This window comes from Pinus tabuliformis, chromosome 3_2, assembly GCF_031772625.1.
Source record: "Pinus tabuliformis cultivar Carrire ecotype Pingquan chromosome 3_2, CPIR1, whole genome shotgun sequence".
In the NCBI taxonomy this organism is placed as follows: domain Eukaryota; kingdom Viridiplantae; phylum Streptophyta; class Pinopsida; order Pinales; family Pinaceae; genus Pinus; species Pinus tabuliformis.
This window is the reverse complement of record NC_142302.1, coordinates 297,982,949-298,006,319: the sequence shown is the minus strand read 5'-3', so window position 1 is coordinate 298,006,319 and position 23,371 is coordinate 297,982,949. Positions and strand designations below refer to the sequence as shown.

Sequence of the window (23,371 nt, the reverse complement as noted above, 5' to 3'; positions counted from 1 at the left end):
AGAGTTATCCCATGTACATCCTCTATGTTTTCTAGTCCCTTTGTGAAGAAAACTCAAGTGTTTTCTTTTGGCATGGGAAGTTTCACACATCACAAGAGAATATTTATGGTTCATTTCAAGAGGCCACTTTGGTTTTTATGGGTTCTATTTATCATATATACATGTATTAGACTCATTCCCAAAGTTTCGTGCACTTTCACACTAATGTCTTCACTATCATCACAAAGTGTATCTCAAGTGTCACACTTGGAGGAGAATATATATATATTATTTATTTTATCTATATATATATATATATATATATATATATATATATATATATATATATATATATTATATATATTTTTATTTTATTTTATTTTTTATTTATTTATTTATTTTTTTTCATCAGAGAGGACCATGTTTATTCTAAGTGATGAGTGTCTAATGTCATGTTTTCAATTGTTATGCGTTCCATCATGATCAAATCCTACGTTGGTTTCATCCCTTCCTTACTAATCCCATACTTAGTCAAATTTTGGAAGATTTGTGTCTGACTGACTTGAGCTCACTCTACCCTCCGGAACTACCAATTAAGCAATAGAAAGCTTCAAAAATGTGTCATTTTCCTCTATAACTACACATTATGTAGTACAAATCCTAAAGCACGAGTCCTTGTCTTGTAGAAATACTAATTGCATAATTCTTTCCTCCAAGGACTACGCATTACACAATCACAATGCTCAATCCTGACCGCTTGACATTGACAACTACACAATCAAGCCTCCATGTCATTCTCCTTTTGTACATTCTACAATCCCACCCCATAGTTTACATCCCTGGTGCCTTGAGCTGTGAAATTTCATAATCTATTAGCCTCTCCCTCTCCTGAATTTGGTATTGCCGAGTCACAATGGTAAAGCTTGTGTCACTATGACCCTCAACTACCAAGTCTCATTTCTCAAGCCTCTAGTGTTGCACATTACATAGTCAAAAGCCTTAGTCCATCACTATTGTCCTTTAGAAGTACTCACTGTGTAGTCCTTCAGCCTCCCTCTATGTCCAGTACCCAGTTGCAACTCCGTCATTTATTTTCATGAAGCAGGTTACACTAGGAGCTTCTTTGCACTAATGTCATCTTCTCATGAGTGACTTCCAGTTGCACGTATTATATATTATCATGATAGGATGATAATCAAGGAGAAGAAGAAGGAGATCATGCTAGAAGACACTTAAGAAGTTATAAAGCAAAGTTAATCCTTGAATAAGAGGATGAAGGGACACTATATTTCAACACAAGTTGGAAGATCAAGATCATAGTGGAGACTCCCTATCTTCAAACCCTATGGAGGAGGAATAGGGATAAAATGTATCATCTGTCAAGAAGACACAAGGATAGCAGCAGAAAGAATGGATTGGCATTTCCACATCATCATCAAGCCAGTGTCATCAATATCACATCATGTCTTGTCATGGTGTCACTTCAAGATGGCATATGAGTCATCATTACCACATCATTTGTGGATGTAATTTTCAATATTATGAGAAATGTAATGTAAAGTGGAAGTCCAAGGGTCACCTATATAATGTGAAAAGTAATGTCGAAGTCAACAAGTCTCATGGAAATTCAAAATGTTATTCAAAAGTTCAAGAATCATGAGGGTAGTCCAAGATTCACAAGGGAGGGGGATAGTCACCTAATTTTTTATATATACACCCTCATAACTCAAGCAAATAAATTTTCACCTTAGCTCGTACCACTAGCCATCAGAGAGGAATATAGTTGTTTTGGAGAGAAAGTGGTGCTCTAACATTCGACTATTGGAGCTAGTGATGTTCATTGTATCTATGTATCTTGGAACATTCACTTAATACTTGAAGTTCATTGAATGGACAGACTTTCATTCATATATCATAAATATTGTAAGACTATTATTTGGATGTTTGCTTTATATGTTGTTGTTATTTCGTACTAAATAAATTTAATTATTTAAATGGATTTGGTGCTTATTTTATCGAATGTGTGTCATATGTGTTTTAATGATCTTTACTGCTATGCCAACTATTTCTCTAGTTGTTTAACAATTCCTTTATATATATGCTCGTATGTCTTTATTAGATTAGTACTATTATTCTTTTCTTAAAGTCACACTTTCATCTCCGTTCGGTGAAAGAACATTGATACATTCTATAGTTAAACACATCACAAGGCATATAACTTGTTAATTCAAAAGTGCATGCTCATTAATCTCTTGTGCTAACCACCATAGTCAAGGAAAATATTTAAGGATAATGATAGTCAAGCATTATTTCTGGAAGGGATCATATACCAAATTGTGTGTGATCTAATTAGGACTTCACATTGGGGAGACCTCCTTGTATGTTGTCAGGTTCGAGAACCTCCTACAACTCTTTATGACTATGGAACATAAGCACAATCTTTCATCCCTTCAACCAAAAATAGTGACATGAGAAAACCTTTTTGAGCCTCATCCTCTCATGAGTATTGACACCTCTAGGTTTTCCACATCAAATCATTGTGGACTAAACAATTTCTATCATGTCATATACAATGTCATCTCCCATGTTTCACCTTTGAACACTTCCATGTATCACTTGCAAAAGCCCTCTTCGTTGTCCAAAAATTTCATTTTTTGCTACAATGTGCCACGCATCACTGCAACCACATCACCGTTTCATCCTCCTACCATCAATGTGAAATGCTATGTCATCTCTTTACCATGTCATTTTTGTACCACGTCATACTTGATATTGACATATCCCTTTCAATGTTTATATAGCATTATTTCTAGTGTGTGGTACCCCAATATCATCCCATTTAGTAGTTGTATGCATTAACATGCTAATCCTATCAAATAACTTCTAATTACCATTTAATTAATATAATCATGGTTTAATAATGGATTAGTGGGAAAGAATAATAAAGTTGTTTTTGTAGAAAATTTGTTCAATTATAGTTTTAAATTTTATTCCATGTTTTTATACACTCACACCACCCTATCCTTTCCAACACATAAAAATTCACTTGATTTGTGATATGCAACGTAACATCACTCTTCCCATACTAATAAAATATAATATCCAATAAAAGGTCTTTTATGGGCCCAATACATAGTCATTTAGTGGGATTTCTAGATTTAATATGTAAAACATGAAGACATGGAGGCCCAAATAACTTGGTTTTTTCTTTTGAAATGTTTTCCCTTTAACCACCTTGGACCACTCTTGAACCCCGTAATTTCTTATCTTTGACATTCCTTTTTTCACCTTAATCCTTCCTTTTTGACTTTCATAAGTTACAATCTCTGTATCAATTTACAAGGTTAAAACATAATATGTACATAATCATCATATATTTCATAAGTGTCATTTGTCTTTATTATTTAACTTAATATATACTTAAGCTACCAAATCACAGTGATTCTAGAGCTGATAAAAGTTTTTGCAGCTAGATCAAAGGTTCTATATGTTGCAAAGCTCCATCCGAGAAACATGGCACATGGGTAGCTCGAAAACAATTAGGAAATGATTCATTCCTATTTGGAGAATATGGATCGATGAAAAAGGCACCTTATCAGTTTGGTCAAAGGATAAGTCAAACGATGTGGAAGGCATGGATCAAGCGAGCTAGATGAAGATTTTTCATTTCATGATTTGCTAAGTTGTTAACAAATCATGAACAAGGTTAAGATATTTTATCTCTTAGGATAATTATAGATTATATTGATTAGCATAAGCGTAAAGCTCTGAAAACATTTATTGCGTAAGGGTTTTATAAATATGCCTCTTGACATAGTTAAACATGAAGAGAATTGTATTTGTGAAGTACTATGTTTTGATATAGAAAATATGTTTCAACTCCATTGTTTTTTGTGTGTTCCAATGCATGAATAACAATTTCTTGAAAGCTTTATAACATTGTCTGCTTGTAGGAGCGACCACTCAAGACAGTAATGATTTTGTTCATTTACAGTTCATATTTTCGCACATATTTCCTTTAGATTTTGTCCATTCATTCAAGTATTCAAGTTCTGATTTTTAGATATAGATTTGAAATGTTTTTACTAGTCATTTTATTGATGAGGAAAGGAGAGATCTTAGATGCATATAGATAGAGCTTGATTCAAAATAACAATAGGAATTTAAGCTTTATATTGCAGTAGTTTTTAATCAAAGTTTTCCTAGAGATAGATTTATTTATGAGTACGATTTGAAGAGTGATTTTATTTAAATACATGTGTGATTATCATTCAAACAAGTGTGGGTTATGAATATTATTCAAGCAAGTGTGATTTCAATTTGAATGGATGTAATTTTCAAGAATGATTTTTAGTTAAGCATGTTTGATTTTCATTACAACTTGTGTGATTTTACTTTAAATAAGTGTGAGTGTGATCGTATGAATTAAGTTTGAAGTTTCTTTTAAGTAGGAAGAAATTGTTATTTAAGCAAAGAGATCATAATTGATTACATTTGATATAAGAAATTTTTTTATTTATATAGCCATAGATGAACATGTGCATCTTGATAACTCAAATTGATTTAGGTGTTTAGTAAGTGACAAAGACTTCTAGCATATAAAATGCAAATACATTTCATCAGTTTACTAGCCCTGATTGATAATTTTATGTAAGTAATTTAACATCAATTAAATTTCCAAACAATCACCTCCCTTTTGCATACCTTGAGCTACTATGATCTTCCCTTTGATCAGCTAGATTTACCCACTTAATATTAACAACACTATAATTAATGACTTATTGAGCTTACTTTGACATCAATCTCTTGAAGAACTTCCTTTGACAACACATTTCAAGGAAGTGTGTTCCTTTTGACATCAATGGAACCACAAAACTTCCTTTGACATGGATGACAACACATTTCCACAATTCTTGTAGGACATAAGTTGCATATCCTCATTTGGTACATTCATCGAAAATAGGAATACAACAATTGAAATGTGGATCTATGACACCTAAATTTGAATTTTTTTGTAAATTATTGACAAATTAGTTATAATGGTTGTCTACATCAACATAATAAAATCCTAATAAATTTGTAATGGTAGAGAATAAAAAGAACTGCTATAGAGGTTTTAATATAATTCCTAAATCACATACGAAAGGATATTCACAACACTCTTATAATGATGTTTCAAATGATGTTAGTATAAAGAGAGTGTTTAGTCCTTGCAAATATTATAATAAAACCAACCACCATGAAATATTTTCTTTGAAAAAAGATGTAAGCATGCTACAACTAAGAAGAAATCCTCCACTAAATAACAAGTTTCTCTTTTTCCCTATTTTGTTCAATCAACTAAATCTCCTATTCCTTTGGAATGGATTATGGATTCTAATTATTTTAACCATATGGCTAGTACTACTTCATCTTTTTCTTCTCATGACACTCATAAGAACACATCATAGAAATGTTTTATTAAGTTTCAGTAATGGATTTGGGTACTATTAAATTTCCTAATGGTATATTTAAAGATGTTTTTCATGTTCAAGGCGTGTCCATTAATTTTCTTTCTATTTATCATGGTTGCCAGAAAGGTTATAAGTTTGAAGCATATCCATATAAATATGTTGTTAAAGATATCAAACAAAACTTTCAATTATTTTCTTTAGGTCTTGTTTATATGAATTTATTGGTTTTCATTAAGCTAAAAGTATGCCATTTTATCCCTATGTTTCTCATGTTAACAAATAATGTAAATTGTGACATGAAGCATTATGCCACTTGAATTATGGTGAAATGAAAATTTTATCAAAAATGATACTTGGAATGCTTATTTATTCCACTAAGGGTGTTTTTGAAGGTCGTCTCCTTGATAAACATTATATGGAAATGTTTTATGAAAGTAAAGATTGGTGTGTTAAAAAACATTTACAATTAGGTGATAATGATATATGTGGTCCACTAGGAACTCCTTCCTTATCTCATGCTACCTATTTTCTTATTTTTATTGATGATTAGAATAAACAAAATAAATGGGGTTTATTATTCGAAAAGTAAAAGTAAAACCTTCGGAAAATTTCAAGAATTTATATATGTCATGGTTGAAAATGAACCAAGTAAAAGTATTAATACATTGAGAACTAATAACTTTGGGGGACAGTGGAGGATTTTCTCAAAGTAATTTTTTTTCATATTTACTTGAACATGGTGTTCAACATCAAAATACTATTTCATTCACACCTCAGAAAAAGGGTAGCTAAAACAAAAACTAGAATTTTGGTTCAACCAGCTAGATGTATGCTTTATTCTAATGAACTAAGATGAAAGGTTGTCTCATGAATCGTTTTGTAGTGATAATTATATTTTAAATTGAGTTCCTACTAAAGCCAATTTGCAGGTTACTCATGAATAAAAATGGAATGGAAGAGAAATTGATATAAGTAACTTTAAGATATTTGGTAGTGAAATTTGTACCCGTATTCTTCGTTACAGAAGCAAAAGGTTAGAGCCCAAATCTCAGAAATATATTTTAGTTAGCTATAGTGAGAATTCTAAAGCTTGTAGGTTATTTGATCCATCTACCCAAGGTGTTATGATTTGCTGAGGTATTCAATTTAATGAAATTTATCCGTCCGTGATATTTTCTTAAGCTCGTGTTACCTTAAATTTTCCTTCATCTCCTATTAGTCCCATCTAAGTTACTCCTCCTCCAACCTTTCGTCTAAATCCAATTTACTAGTTGGTAAATTGAAGTGAATGAGAGTGTTGTTTTTAAAATGATTCATCTTATAGCTTAGGGGAATGGTTATCCAATACAAAATCCAACTTGTCACACAAATATTGTATCAAACAATATCTCCAAATCCAATGATTTGATTATATCAATAGTATCCCAAAATGGAGGATATGGAATTAGATACTCAAATAACAATTGATTTTATTTATGTGAAAATATATATTAGGTTTCCCAACATGCTCTTAATAAAAGGTGGTGGTAAAGGAATTAAAAAATTATGAAATGATGTACTAAATATGCTCAATTTCATGGATCAAAATTTTTATATTGAAATAGAAAAAGTTTGGAAACCCTATATAAAACCTAATATTGTTGTAAAATATATTTCCTTATAATTAGAGAATAGAGTTTCATTTAGAAAAACAATGGAGAAATCTATTTATTAAAGAAGAAGTGGTATAAGGTATTAAAATCCTAAGTATATTGTCTGGATCGAAACAAAATTCCCCTTTAGGCTATGATTGATTATTATTATTATACGATTCAAACCAGCTATGTATTTTTGTGATCAAAATTTGGATCTAATAAAATTAAGAATAATTCGTTTTTTCCCTCATTTGACAGATCATGGACCATCAAGATCAAATAGAAATGAGATTTACTAATTTGGAGCAATGTTATCCTTAGTTATGACTTGGTGGAATTGAGCTTTTCATTTCTTTCCAAAGTAATTGAAAAATTGAAATAAGAATGGATTGGTCTCTATAAATAAACTAAATACTAATTCATTGCTTCATATATTCAAGGTCCAATAACTATGGGTAGATACTATCACCTCATAAATACTTTCTTCTCTGAAAGGAAAAAGATATTTTGACTTGAAATGAAGCAAGAGATGTTTGGTAATACAGAAAAAGAAAAAAAAGAATATTATTCTCCAAATATTGTATGGTTAATTAAACACCCTCCTAAAAGTAGTGTGATAAAGTATAAGAATAATCCTCATTCATTTGAGCACGAATAAAGGAATTTATTCTATGAAGGAGAAAGATCTTGGCGTTGATGGAAACCAAGGAAATTGATTCTTTAATAGACTAAAATAAATTTTCATTGCAAATGGAAGACCTAGGCATTTATATTTAAGCTATGGAATGATGGAACTTGTGATTTCATATGAACATATAGGAACCTTAATCATCCATTGGATAGGAAGGTGAAATAAACAAAAAACCAAATAATCCCATTTGATTCTATGCATAAGTTAACCCCATGGAAAACATAGTAGAAGATTAAATATTCAACTATTAATTTCTTTTTTAAGAGTGTCTTTTGATCAAAGTATCAGAGTTATTTATCCTAAAAATTAGTTTTTATATACAAGATGTGTAATTCATAGATAGACACATTTATATATAACTAATAACTACACATTTATTGTCCAAATTCACATAGATTATTCATGAGGAACTAGATTAGAGTAAAATTTCATGTCTTGATCATGGATTAGAGTTGTGATCAAAATACTATGAACCATATAAAGTAACTCTAAATGAAAAAAAAGCTGTAAAAATCATAGGGGAAGAATTAAAAGAGTATCTTACCGTGGAAATCACAATTGTTTTAGTAGATTTACTCTCTAATATCTCGAATCTGCTTGGATCACATTTGGGTAGATACAATGTAGATGATGAATGATTACTCATTATTCCCATCATGGAAACAAAATATGGGTATGTATATTTCTAGACAAACTTATTAGAATGAGACCAAAAAAGAATGGGTTATGGGAAAGGATCTCCTAAATATTGGGTGTATGTCACAAAAATAGGTCAAATAATTTATGAAATTGATCTGAAAATCACCCTTGAGTGATCTTAGTTAAAGAATTATTGAATGAAGGTATTACACACTCATGTGCTGGTGTGTGTCTATGTTATCTTAGGCAACGGATCAATCATATTGCAAAATACACAAACACTGGAAGAATGAAAAACAATATGAGAAACACAGTAAGCAAGTACAAGAACACAACAAATTAATAAGGAGTTCACCCTATCCTCCAGGGCTACATCTCCGGTCCAGCTTTCAGTGGTGACCTTCTTTTATTATGTCTTTAAAGCAGAGTTTTTCTAGTGAGGAGTTCATTTAGAGTCTCTTGAAACAGATGATGCTAGGTAGGGTGGTTCTTGGATTCCCCAAGCCACTAGAGTACACAGACTCTTTTCCTTACTAGATCTTGACCTCTTTGGTCTTTAATGGGAGAAGCCCAATGTGATGCTCAATTCCCGACAGATCTCCGCCATTAGATCTAGAGCCCCCAGATCCAATGTTATTCACTCATTTCACATGGTTGACTTGCATGACCGTTAGCGTGCGATGAGCGGCAGTTTTCTCTCTCATCCGCCAGACACGCGTCGAGCGCTGAATGGAATCACTCAGTTTCAGCCAAGTCCTCTTACCGCCCAAGGGTGCCCTCGATATACCGTCGGTTTTGGAGCACAGGTCACGCCTTTCACCTTAGCGCTTTCCCCATGGTTTCTCGACTTCCCATGCGACCGAGTGCTCGGGGCCTTTCCTTCTAGAGGGGTTTTGCCCAATGATGCGTGATTAGCGCTAAGCAATAATCGCGCATCAGAAATGGCCTCCATTTCCAAATCTGGGCTTCCCAAGTGCCAGTTTTACCTCCTGTGCCGACTCCATTGGCCTCAATCAGCGCGCTTTGACCGAGGTCCTCGTTGTTCCTTGCTGGCTGCAATCTACCACTATCCAGAGGTCTTCCTGATCACTCTGTGTTCATAAATTCGAAGTCTTTCCTGTCTTAATATAGTCATGGTTCTTCGATAATCTTCATGGATCCAATTCGGATCACAACCTTCCCACTGAAAAATATTTTGGACCACCAAAAGTTGGTCTTCAAGCATCGACTAAGTGAGAGTACAATTGTCTCACTTGTCCAATCTCTATCCACTTTGCACTGCTCAGCTTTGAACCCTTGAGCTCTACTTTGAGGTACTCAACATCTCCTCTGTGCGTCGTCCTCACCTTCCTGTCCATAACTGTGTCTTCCTGTAATTCATTAAGATATTCAGGTAGCAGGTCATCAATAGAAGACAATTAACTCTGCTCTTCGGGATCCTCAATTAGAGAGGGTTCAAACAATCTCAAGCAATCTGCATTTATGACTGAGTAGATGTGCATGTAAGCTGGTAGATCAAGGCAAAAAGCATTTTCACCAATCTTCTCAAGTATCTTGAAAGGTCCATACCTAATAGGCTTTAGCTTTTTACCTTCACCTTGCATCGTGTCCATCCTGATATACAGCCAGACTTGGTCACCAACTTGGAAACTATGCTCCATCTGATGCTTGTCATGCCTTGCCTTGTATTTGGCTTGGCTCTTTTCCAGCTATTGCTGTACTACCTGGTGGATCTCGTAGATCTGTTCAATGAACCTAGTTGCCCTGTCCACATCACTATGTCCCTCAACTGTGGTATTTTTACCAAAGACAAAATCCAAAGGAGACTTTGGGGTGAAACCAAAACAGGTCTCAAAAGGAGATCTCTGTGTAGAAGAATGTTTTTCTCTGTTGTAAGCATGCTGCACATAACACAAATGTTCATCCCAAAGCTTAGGATGTTTGCTACAATATCCTCTAAGAAACTGGATCACTGTCCTGTTGACTACTTCTGTCTGGCCATCAGTTTGTGGATGAAAAGTTGTGCTTTTCTTCAGTTTGGTGTCCATCAGTTCCCACAGACTTGACCAAAACTTCCCCACAAATCGGGTGTCTCGATCAGATACAATGGAAGTGGGTAATCCAAAATGAACCCATGCATGTTCAAAAAATAGTTTTGCAGTTTGTTCAGCTGTAATTTGTTTATTAGAAGATATCAAAATACAAATTTTGTTGAACCTATCCACAACAACATATAGATAATCACGACCTTTCCTAGATTTAGGCAGTCCTCCAACAAAATCCATGGAAACACTTTCCCAAGGGTGAGAAGGAACTAGTAATGGAGTGTACAAACCTAGTTTTCTGTTGCCGGGTTTGCTTTTAGCACACATAGTACACCCTCTTACATATCTAGAAACTGTCTCATTCATTTTTGGCTAATAACAAAATCTTTGCAGCTGTGCAACTATTTTACTTACCCCAAAGTGACCTGATATCAGAGAAGTGTGTGCTTCTCTAATTATCTTTACTCTCTCAGTTTGTGGAATGCATAACTTCCCACAATGGTATAAGAGTCGGTCCTTTATATGATAATCCAATTCTTCTACTCGTTTTCCTTGACTTAAAGTTGCATATACATCTTTAAAGTCTATATCTTGAGCATATTGTTCAATGTAGCTTTCATGTAGCACAAAATTATGCTTAAGTATAGCAGATGCATTTATAATAGGTCTAGATAACATGTCTGCGACTTTATTGTGTATGCCCTTTTTATATCTGATGACTAATGAAACTGTTGTAGAAAACCCAACCATCTATAGTTCCTTGATTGCTGCAACTTAGTTTGGGAGTGTAGATATTGAAGTGGTTGATGATGAGTATGTATTATTGTCTCTTTGCCCATTAACTAATGTTTCCACTTTCTCACACTCTGAACTAATGCAAACAATTCTTTATCATATGTAGGATAGTTAACTACTGCAGGATTAAAAGTCTCAGAATGATAACATATGGGTTTACCGTGCTGTGTCAACATTGCTCCCATGGCATAGTCACTGGCATCTGTTTGGATCTCAAATGGTCTTTGAAGGTCAGGCAGTGCTAGTATAGGTGCTATACTAATCTTTTCTTTCAAAGTGTCGAAGGCTTTCTGCTATTTTCCTCCCCACTGAAACACCTTGTTCAATCCTGTTAAAGCATGTAAGGGAGCTACAATTAAGGAAAAGTTAGAAATGAACTTCCTCCAATATTCTGCTACTCCTAAGAAGCTTCTAACTTCTATAGCAGATTTGGATTTAGGCCAGCTTACAATGACTGCCACCTTAGAGGGATCTATCTTCAATTCACCACCCCCTACTATATGACCCAAATAATTCAAAGATGTTTTTCCAAATTCACATTTTGAAAGTTTAACATGAAGTTTTTCTCTTTTCAAAACATCTAGTGTCTGTTTAACATGCTTTAAGTGTTCTTCCTACGTTTTGCTAAAAATCAGAATGTCATCCAGATACACAATAACAAAATCATCAAGAAAAGGTGTAAGTACATCATTCATTAATCTCATGAAAGTAGCAGGAGAATTAGTTAAGCCAAAAGGCATAACCAACCACTAATACAATCCTTGCTTTGTTTTGAAAGTAGTCTTCCATGCATCTTATTCTGCAACTCTAACCTGATGGTATCCACTGTGTAAGTCTAGCTTGGAGAAATAAACAACTTCTTTCAACTGATCTAAAAGATCATCTATGCAAGGAAGGGGATAATTTTTTTTTATTGTTATCTTATTTAGTGCTCTGTAATCAATGCACATTCTTCACGAGCCATCTTTCTTTCTCACCAAAACAATTGGTGACCCACATGGTGATGTGCTAGGCCTGATGAACCCTTTCTCGAGCAACTCCTACACCTGCTTCTTGATTTTAGCATTCTCTAAAGCGGACAACCTGTACATTCCAATGTTAGGCAATGGAGCATCTTGCTGCAAAATAATATCATGTACTATTTCCTTTTTGGGTGGCAAACCTTTAGGTTCTTGAAACAAGATATCATACTCTGAAACGACCTTTTCTAAATCAGCTTGCTGTTTAGCATTGCAACCCTCAAATACATTGGTTTTATCAGGTTTCTTTTCCTTTACAACCATCAGTAAGAATTGCTTGCATGAATTTATCATCTACCCTGAGTTTATGAGAGTATAATTATTCTTGAGCTTGTGAGCTCTTACAAAATATTTGATTCCATCTTTAACAAGTAGATACTTGTTCTCAACTCTATAGAAAATAACTTTCCTATCATACAAGTAAGGACTTCCTAAAACAATTCTAGATATATCCAAAGGAATTATGTCTAACTCAACCTCATCTAAAATGCTGACCCAAAAGAAAACTTGAGTTTGCACTGTCTAGTCACTTGCAGTTGTGCTTTATCATTTAACCATCCTAATGGGTATGGTTTCTTGTGAGGTGTAGTTACTAATCCCAACTTCTTTACAATTGCTTCAGAAATTAGATTTACTTGTGAGCCATTATCAAACAAAGTATCAATCTTTTGATATTTGGAAATAACTCTAATATGGAAAAGCTCATGTCTTTTTCTCTCATTTTCCTCATTAATAGTAGATTGTGCAGAATTACTAGTAGATTCTTCAAAATACTTACCTCTTATACCTGTGGTTGCAATGGTTGTTTCATCTCTCGAGTCTGACCCCAAATCTTTCTGAATATCTGTAGCAGTCTTCTTCTTCTTGCCCTCGAACTTCTTAGGTCTCAGTTCTAGATGCAGAATCCAACAATGCTCATCATCATGCCCATCCTTTCTACAGTGAGTGCATGAAGCCTTGCTTTTCTGTGCAGTGTTAGCCTTCCTTTCTTTCCACTTTTGCTCTCTTGTCTCCTTATTCTTGCTTGCCGAGGGTTGGGATGATCCCCCAACTTCTGGACTTTCATTCTTTCCTCTAGCTTCTACATGAGTAGCTTGTACAATACCTCATCTATACTAGTCGCATTAAACATGAGGATAGTATGCCTCATGTAGTTGTGTAAACTACCAATGTACTTCAACAGAGTCTCAGGTGAGTCTAATGAGATTCCTAGAATCAATGCTCTCTTTCTAAATTCTTGAGTGTACCATTGCACACTTTGCCCTTCAACTCTTGAAGAGTTTGCCAACTCATCATGGCTTGCTACATGTAGACCGATGGATAGAACTGCTTTTTGATTACAGAAACAAATTCACTCCAGATAGAGATGGTCTTACCATGTCTTTTCATGTCAGCTTGGGTTCTGCCTTCCCACCAAACCAAGGTAGTGCATCCAAGGCGTAGGCTTGCCAGTGAAATCTTGCTCTTGTCTGAGTCGATATTCTGCACTCTACAATAAACATCAATTTGTCTAATCCAATTGTCCAGCTTTTCTGCATTCAGCTCTCCATCATATATAGGTAGATCAAATTTAACATCTAGTTTGATCAAAGATGCTTTCTTTCTAGGGCTATCAGGAGGTGTGAGAAAGCTTTCCTCTTTCCCTTTGCCTTTTGAGTGGTCATGGGAATGTGACTCATCTTCTCCTTTGTTTTGTTTAGAGCCTAATGAATCTTCATCCTTATGTTTTCTAAAGTCCCTATACATTTTTTCTACCATGGACTTTATGGCTAGGAAACTATCTATGAATTGAGGGTCTGGCCCCATAGAACCTTCCTCTGACATTGTCTTCCAAGGATAGACTCTCCCAATTTCAGGATTAGTTTCAACCAACTCTCATTCTCCTAATTTGAGCTTTGATGTAGTTAGCATTCAACAACTAAACCAACACAAGCTTGTCTAACCTTAATAGCTTAGAGCTCTGATACCACCTGATCTGAAAATCACCCTTGAGTGATCTCAGCTAAAGAATTATTGAATGAAGGTATTACAGACTCATGTGCTGATGTGTGTCTATGTTATCTTAGTCAACTGATCGATCAGATTGAAAAATACACAGACACTGGAAGAATGAAAAACAATAAGAGAAACACAATAAGAAAGTACAAGAACACAACAAATTAATAAGGAGTTCACCCTATCCTCCAGGGCTATGTCTTTGGTCCAACTTTCAGTAGTGGCCTTCTTTTATTGTGTATTTAAAGAAGACTTTTTACAGTGAGGAGCTCATTTAGAGTCTCCTAAAATAGATGATGCAGGGTAGGGTGGTTCTTGGATTCCCCAAGCCACTAGAGTACACAGACTCTTTTCCTTACCAGATCTTGACCTCTTTGGTCTTTAATGGGAGAATCCCAATGTGGTGCTCAATTCCCGACAGATCCTCTCAGGGATTGCTTAAACCTCTCAAGCTTTATGTTTGCTTGATGTTGCCTTAGGTCAACTGGGCTCTCTGTTTTCTTCTTTTTGCTTCACTGTCTCTTCTTCACTCTTTCTTTCTCTGTCTTCGTTCTCTTATTCTCTCTTCTTTGTCGTCTTCTGTTCTCTGTCTATTCATGGCTTAAAGCCAATCCATCCTTGACTATTCGATTCCTCTTCCACCCCTTCCGTTCGCCTGCTGCTTTTCGTTTGGAGTTTCGTGCCTCTGCGACATTGTCAACGGCTTACATGGAGTGGCCACTTGTCCTCTTGCGAACTGCGCCAGCTCTTCCTCGTCGGTTTGGTTTTCAAGTTACATTGTGGAATGACGTTCATCTGCCAATTCAGCGGCCAAATTGGACATCAAAATTCTCTATGTCGCGGCTTAATTCCCCTGTCAAATCCGGTTTCTCCATCGGGCGTAATCTCCTCCGTTAGATCTAGAGCCCCCAGATTTGGTGTTATTCGCTCATTTTGCGCAGTTAACTTTCTCGACCATTAGCGTGCGATGAGTGGCATTTTTCTCTTTAATCTGCCTGACACGCATCGAGTGCTGAATGGAATCGCTCGGTTTCAGCCAAATCCGCTTACCGCCCAAGGGTGCCACCGATATACCGCTGGTTTTGGAGCACAGGTCCCGCCTTTCGCCTTAGTGCTTTCCCCATGGTTTCCTGGCTTCCCATGCGACCGAGCACTCGGTGCCTTTACTTCTCGAGCAGTTTTTCCCAGCGATGCTCAATTAGCAGTAATTGCGCATCAGAAATGGCCTTCGTTTCCCAATCCGGGCTTCCCAAGTGCCAGTTTTGCCTCCTGCGCGGACTCCATGGGCCTTGGTCAGCACGCTTTGACCGAGGTCCTCATTGTTCCTTGCTGGCTGCAATGTGCCACTATCCAGAGGTCTTCCTGATCACTCTGTGTTGATAAATTTGAAGTCTGTCCTATCTTAATACAGTCATGGTTCTTTGATAATCTTCATGGATTCAATTCGGATTATAAATGGGCGGAGTATCTAAAACTATCACCATAATTTCTTCTAGAATAACTGCATGTAAAGTTCCTATATGTACTCAATTTGTTGCTATTTAACTTGTATAGAATAAAATAGCTATTATTGGTGGAATAATATTACTAGTTTTGAGAACTCTTCATTTTTTTCCATGTTATTTATGGAGGTAAAAAAAAATTTGGAGGAAAAATAATTTAGCCACAAACTTGTTTGAATATATTAGATAACAATGAAGCCTATAAAATAATGTCTAATCATGCTCTAGGAGCATGTAATTTTAAATGGGCTTATATATATGATATAATCATTTCTATAATGAAAGAATAAGAACCTAACGTGTCCCTAAAGAAACTAGAGGTTGTTAGATACATAATTATATGCACTTGTAGAGAATTTTAATGTGGCAATGGAGTGATGATATGATTTTTTGATACTGGAGTCATCATGATTGATCAATAAGGGAATCCAAAACGAACTCAAATTATTGGTATGGTTGCTCAATAATTAAGACAATAACATTTCATGAAAATAGTTTCACTCTCTCCCAAATTACTTTATATATTGATAGATCTTCTATAAATATTTGACTTGTAGTTCATGAAATGGTGCATGGATCAATTCACTACACCTCAGGCATATTCCTTGAATAATATCAAGCATGCCTTTTATATGGATACCATGAATTCCAAAGAATTTGTTCATCATGGGTAATGATACTATTTCCAATCTAATTACTTCTATGAGAAACACTCACATCCTAAAAAAAATGAATGACTCAAGTAAAAACTACTAATATAACCAAGAACATCATAAGGATCCTTTTACTATAAGGTTTATAGAAGATATAAGTGAACATCATGAATGGATAAATATTTTTTGATATCAACTTCAAACTATTGGAGAAGGAAGAGAAGGACATATATGACTACATCAAATTGTACCAACAAACCTAGTTTTAGAATTTATTCTATTTATTGAGAAATTCTAAAATTTCTAGGATTAATAGGTTCATATTTCTTTCTAATTCATGAATTGATAAGCTCAACAAAAGAAGTGGAAGAGAAATATTATGTTATTTAAGGAAATTGATCAAAATTTTGACCAAAAATATTGATTAGGTAAGATATCTCAATAATATGAAAATTGGGAGTGAGTCAAGACACCATTCATCTTCATCCATGCACATTAGTCAAGTATTTGAATTAGAAGATGAGCATATTTGATGAAGAAACAAAATATGATCCACTCAGAACGTTTGGTTATTGAATCACCCCCACAATAAATAATGGATGTCATATTCTCACTCATATTTTAGGTAGGATTCAATCTACTTTCATACAAATAATTCTAGGAGATAGGGTCAAGGTCAAATTAAATGCTTATGATTTAACCAAAAGAAATATGATGTATATACTTTGCAAAAATATTCAAATGATTGAATTATTTTTATATGAGAAAAATAGAGGTTCACAAATCTATAATTTTTTGCTTCTATTCAAAGAATTTGCGGAAAATGTTGACCAATTTGTAATTTGTAAATGAAAATGAGATATCATAATTGGTTTTAACCAAAAAAAATAAGAAAACAATGGATAATCCTCTTTGATATCAACAAATGGATCTAATGGTAAAATATATTTCCATATGTTTTTTTTTATATAGACACATAATGATTAATATGTCAAAAACTAAAGTAAAAATTTATTCACCCAGTAACAAACATCAAGTACTTAAAGTGTTTATTCACATTCAAGAAATTTTTAATATTTCCCTTGTGACTATTATAGATGTGTGGAGACGCATTCTGTCTTTGTCTTCTACAAGTTAGTGTGGATTTAAAAATACTTGGATAGGTACTCCATTTGCTACCCAAACTGCAGTGAAAATGTTACTTGCATAGTAATGGATTGGGCTATGAGACAATTATAAGTTATGATAGGTGTCCTTAGTTAGGGTAAATACATAGCATTATGAACCATTTAATGAAGTGGTATACTATTATGTCTTGTCCATGATGTAGACCCTATGTCACATAATGATTGTATACCTCCAACAAAGAGGGCTGTGAGCATTGAATGAATTTCAAGAGAAAGAAATAATTTAATGAAATATTCTTGCTATGATTTGACGTGAAACCTTAGTCTTCATTATAACCTATATAAAAATAATTAATACTAAAAATATAGATAGACTTATCCTTGTTCATGTTCCCCTTCGGTTGATTTGCTTGAATGTTTTGAAGATAATAAAGTAGTTCCTATCACTACTCCTCCTCCTATTTGGGCTTGCGAAATGGTTGAATCCATAAGCTCTGATATTAATATGCCTTCTGATACTCATTGAACTAGATATAAATTTTCTCTTCTAACCAATGTTTTATTTATAAAAAACCCTTCCACATATTCTTGATCTAAAGAAACATGAATGGAAAAACAATGGTCGCAAAGTATAACTCATTAATGAAGAAAAATATTCTTGGCCTCTTATTTTCCTTCTTGCTAGACTTAATTTAACTGGTTGTAAATTGATATAAAAGAAAAAATTTAATACAAAATGACAGGTTGAAAACATAAATCACAACTGGTGGAAAAATGTTATTATCAACAAGAAGGTGCTCATTATAATGAAACTTTTTCTTTAGTTGCCGAAATGAATACTATATGAACTATTATTTATCTTGTCCCATTATATAAATGGGAACTACACCAAATGGATGTCAAGGGTGAATTTTTCAATGGTGATATTCTTGAAGATTCATATGCAACAATTTGTCTTGTTGCATCATATCAATGGGAGCTACATGAAAATTATTTATCTTGTCTCATTATATAAATGGGAACTACACCAAATGGATGTCGAGGGTGAATTTTTCAATGGTGATATTCTTGAAGATTTATATGCAACAATTTGTCTTGTTGCATCATATTAATGGGAGCTACATGAAATAGATGTGAAGGGTGATTTTTTCAATAGTGATATTCTTGAAGATTTATATGCAAAAACGACATGGTTTTATCATTACTAAAAGTTCAAGTTCAGTATGAAAATTAGAAAAATATTTGTATGGCCTAAAACATCGAGATATTGGTATGAGAATATTGATATTTATTCTTGAAGAATGGTTTCAAACAATCTATATATGATTTGAATTTGGATGTAAATAACTTTAGTGTTGAAATACTCATTTTTTATTATATGTGGATGACATTATAATAATTGGAAACTAGTTTGTGTTTATATCGGAATTGAATAATAAATTGAAGAATCAATTTGAAATGACAAATTTAGGCACCTTGCACTATTTTATGTCTTCAAATTTGGCATATGTTTGATAGTATATTTCTTTCAAAAATTAAGTATGTAACATGTTTACTTTCTTATTTCGATATGAGTAATTATAATCCTTTATCCATTCAATTTTAGTCAGGCGTAAAGTTAACTGTTGACTGTACTAATCCTCTTGTCATTACACTTTACCATCATGTTGTGGGAAATTTGAAGTAGATGACATACAACAAATTTGATATCTCTTTTATCATTAGTATGCTATCGAGGTTTACATATAATCTTCATGATATTCACTTTTAGGAAACAAAGAAAATTATCATAGATTTATGGTGTTTTCTATTTGAGTATAGATACAATTATTTTTCTTGGTTATACAAACTCTAATTAGGAAGCTCATAGTTTTGATAGATAGTCCACTAGAACGTACATCTTTGAGCTTGGTTAAGGTCTAATTTCATGGTCCAATAAGAATTTGATAACTATCTCTCTTTGCTCGTGCGAAACAAAGCACATGATAGCTAAGTAAGTAGCTAAAGATGTAGTTTCGTTGTGGCATGTCTTTATCCAGCTTAAACTGGTTTAGAAATAAGCTATTGAGTTAAAATTTAAAAAAAATTAAACGTGAAATTTATGTTGCATAGATTAATATGTATCACTCCAGAAATAAACATATTAAATTTTAGGTGTATTAATGAAGATGGGTTACATTTTTTTGGGTAAATGTGGTGATGAAATTTTAAAAATTTTAGTGTTTTATAAAATTAAAACATTCAAAATTGATATAAGAACTGTGATATTTGGTTTCAGAGTAAAAAGAAAGTTTGTGGAGAATTATGTTGTTGTCCTAATGATATTTTTTACAAAAAAAATTAGTGTGATATAATCTTTAAATTTTCCATTAAATGAAATGCTTGTCCTTGCAATTTTTTTCACATCTCAAGAGGTATGTGTTTGTTGGTGTACCATAAAGTAGTCTAAAATATGTAATTTTAAAAAATGATGTATAGTAGCATGATCTCAAAGAAAGCACTATTTTTTTCATATTAAAAAATATTTTTTATGTAAAATTATATAAATTTATTTTAGTAGTTGTCAACATAATATTTCAAGTGCATTTTGGAGACACTTGTTCACTTAAGATTTCTTTCAAATGTTTAAATAAACTGAAAAACCAAGAGTACCCTTTTGAAGACTTGGAAATGAAATAGTGTTATTTTATGTTGAAAATTTTTCATTGCCCATATTTTATATTATTAATTTTTTATTCAGCCACTTTGAAAAACTGTCCAAAAGAATTTCAAGCATTATGTTCAAAAGAGATTAGATGAAAAACATTATATTAATTTGAAAGTGTCAAAGTCATATGCCATTAGACAAAGAATTCTTTCACAAATCCAAAACTATCAAATCCACCTCTTAACGACAAATTATTCCCTCAATCTCCTAGCATACAATATTGTGTTGCAGAGAAATATGCAAAAGGAGTGCTAAAAATGTGATTTTTATGACCTTAGTAGCTAGAACCACGGCTTAAAATGCTCAATCCAGCACTTGGGCTCTAAATTCAAATAAAGTGATCTAGGGTTAAAGAAATACTTAATAGACCCATCAAAGTTGTTGAAAAATAGCTAGATCTAGCCATTTAAAAAGTAATTGTGCCCTAGCTCTTTATCTAGCCCTAATGGTCTATAAATCCATAAAGCTCAATTTATCCCCAACTCTTGATCAATCCATAAATCTAAATCAAGCACTAACTCTTGATGCAGCTCCTAACTCCATTGCAGGAGAGCTCAATTGAGGTTTTTCCTAAATGACAAATCCACTTATATTCAAGCCCTTAAGTAGCTCGATCACATGCTTAAAAATATCTTGATTCAGTGCATATAATGGCTCGATCAAGCTTAATTTTTTCACTAAAATGCACCCTCTCTTTTCCAAAAAGTGTAACCTAGGTCCATGCATAGACTCCATAAAATAGCAACTAGCAGATATTTTTATCAAATCATTCACAAAGGTGAAGTTTACTTATGTTGGGTGTGGAGGGTGATTATATTCTTTATTTAGAGGTATCTCCGTGTTTGACCCTAGTTCATAATGGGGTGGAAACACTGATTGTTTAATCGCCATCAAGCGGGTATAGGGTCTATGATGACGATTTTATGATTCCTCCTCATGGGGGTTTGGAAGCAGCGCCCCAGAAGCTAAAAATAGATGTAAAATTACCTTGTAAGACATTGTAATTTCATAGTCAATCTGAGCCGTTCATTAGGTGGATGATCTCATGGTAGAGGTTATGTTTAATTTAAGGTTATTTTCCCTAAAAGGAAACCCTTTGCTATATATGAGTGAATTGTATTGGGGTTGTGTATATGTATATTCAAAGTGAGAAAGAGAGAGGAGATTATGTGAAAGTGAAGAGGAAATTATAGTGGATCTAGTGTAGTTTATATCTTTTCATTTTTATAGATAACATAAAGGTAGGACTTAGTGTCTCTCCACAGAAGTAGCCCTAATTGGGTGAACCATATATATTTGTGTCTCTCTTGTTTGATGTGTTAGTGTTTCTACAATATTTTATGTGGTCCATTGCTCTGTAATATATAATTTTCTAATAGCTTGAATTGTTTATCACGGCGTTGTCATTCATTGGCATTGGATATTATTGAGTGTGGTGTTTTCATTGATTCGAATTGGAGATTGTTGAGCACAATTTGGTCACTGAATTCAAAAGGGAGTATACAAATCAGTAGGATTCAACTCGTATTTGAGGTATTTAGTTGAAAACCATCACAGTGGCATGATAAGTGATAAATTTAAAAAAAATGATCGATTATAGTTGAGAAACTTCATAGTTATATTTTATTTATTTCTTGAACAAGTGACAGTAAATTACAACAAGGCACTTTGAGTGCAGAATATCAAGTTAGGTTCGCCTATAAGCGGCAATGTTGATAGTCCCTAGAAGGACCTTTCCAACTGTAGATGGCACCTAGAGAATCTTAGAAAATCTACAAAGGGTTGAACATATATTACAATTTGAAGTTGGATAGTAATAGTAGCAACAAAGTTCTAGAGATCTAGGCCATTATAGGAAGTAAAGAGTTGTTTAAAGTGGAAAGAGTGAGACCCACAATATTCTTGAACCACGCACTAATACAAAACATGCACTAATGTAAACTCATCATAATAGCAAGGAATTTTATATCCATTTAAAGGTGCAAGCGAAGATAGGTCCTAGACTCAGATTTGGTCAATATTCCATTTTATTATGATTTTAGAGATCTCAGCATCTAGTCCTAAAGAGGTTTTACAAAATAAAAAGAATAAAATAAATTGAATTTGACTTTCCATCTCAATACAAATTATTTATGTGGCACCGAGATCGATTGGGTAAATTCCATATGGCACGTGGAACCACTATGGATATTCCATGTGGGATGTTGAGGTCATCGTGATGTTAGCATATCATGTAGCACAACATTGGGATTCATGAAAAAGGAGTCTCTTTATAGCTAATTTCCACTATCATAGAATTTTTGAAATTTTATTGGAATTTGATAGTGAGGCAAAAAAATGATCTTATGTGCTAAGCCAAGCAATATGGATCCACACATTACAACAAAAGTTTACAAAGTAAATACTCCCAAACCATAAAATATAGTAGATTAAAATGGAGCAAAAAGTGTTACTCGACATGGACCAGAGACCAAGTGGGACTAGATCTAAACATTCGAGCATTAGAGTGAAGTGCATAGCATGAAAAAAAAGAAATAGACCAAGATATGAGGATAATATCCTAAGATGTAAAGAATCTACTCATTCATTGTGATTCCATTGATAAAATGAGGTAACACTCAAACAAAATGAATATCCAAGATTTGACACCAAATTCAGTTATGAAAGTCCAAAGGATTAGTTGCATGGCTTGATAGTGGTGGACTATATGATTGGTGAATTTGATTGATGATAACAAATAATGGATATATATAAAAGTGATGGAGCTTGCATAATATCTCTTATATAACTAGAAGAAAAGTGATAGGATGAAGGAAAAACGCTCTGCAACCTAGGGTTACTGTAATACCCTGCAACGGCATTGTATAACCATCTTTGCCGCCGCCCTCCATTTGCCCTCCACTCTGCAACAAAAGACACATAGCAAAGCCAATCCAGCAATGGATCACCAACGGGGGGGGCTTCAAAGCCCTCCCCGACGCCTGGAATGGAACCGCCACCAGCGAATACGACAAAGCCAAGAGTTCCTGTTGAAGACTCTAATGATAAAGATACCCCTATGCAAGAGACGACAAAAACCCCTGCAGAACAGTCAGACAAAGGCAGTGCAGAACCAGAAGAACAACAAAGGCA

At 33.9% G+C, this 23,371-nt stretch overlaps 1 protein-coding gene and 1 long non-coding RNA gene across 4 annotated transcripts in view; one reads left to right on the top strand and one right to left on the bottom strand.

Annotated features, from left to right (window-relative positions):
• LOC149180758 (uncharacterized) overlaps window positions 1-3,875 on the top strand; it is a 100,839-nt gene extending 96,964 nt beyond the window's left edge. For both annotated transcript variants that reach the window (XR_016256966.1, XR_016256969.1), the window contains one exon: window positions 3,449-3,875. This is a non-coding gene — a long non-coding RNA (uncharacterized LOC149180758). The remainder of the gene's footprint in view (window positions 1-3,448) is intronic.
• Window positions 1-23,371, bottom strand: part of LOC149180757 (immune-associated nucleotide-binding protein 9-like) — a 294,625-nt gene that overhangs the window by 190,464 nt on the left and 80,790 nt on the right. The window lies entirely within an intron of this gene.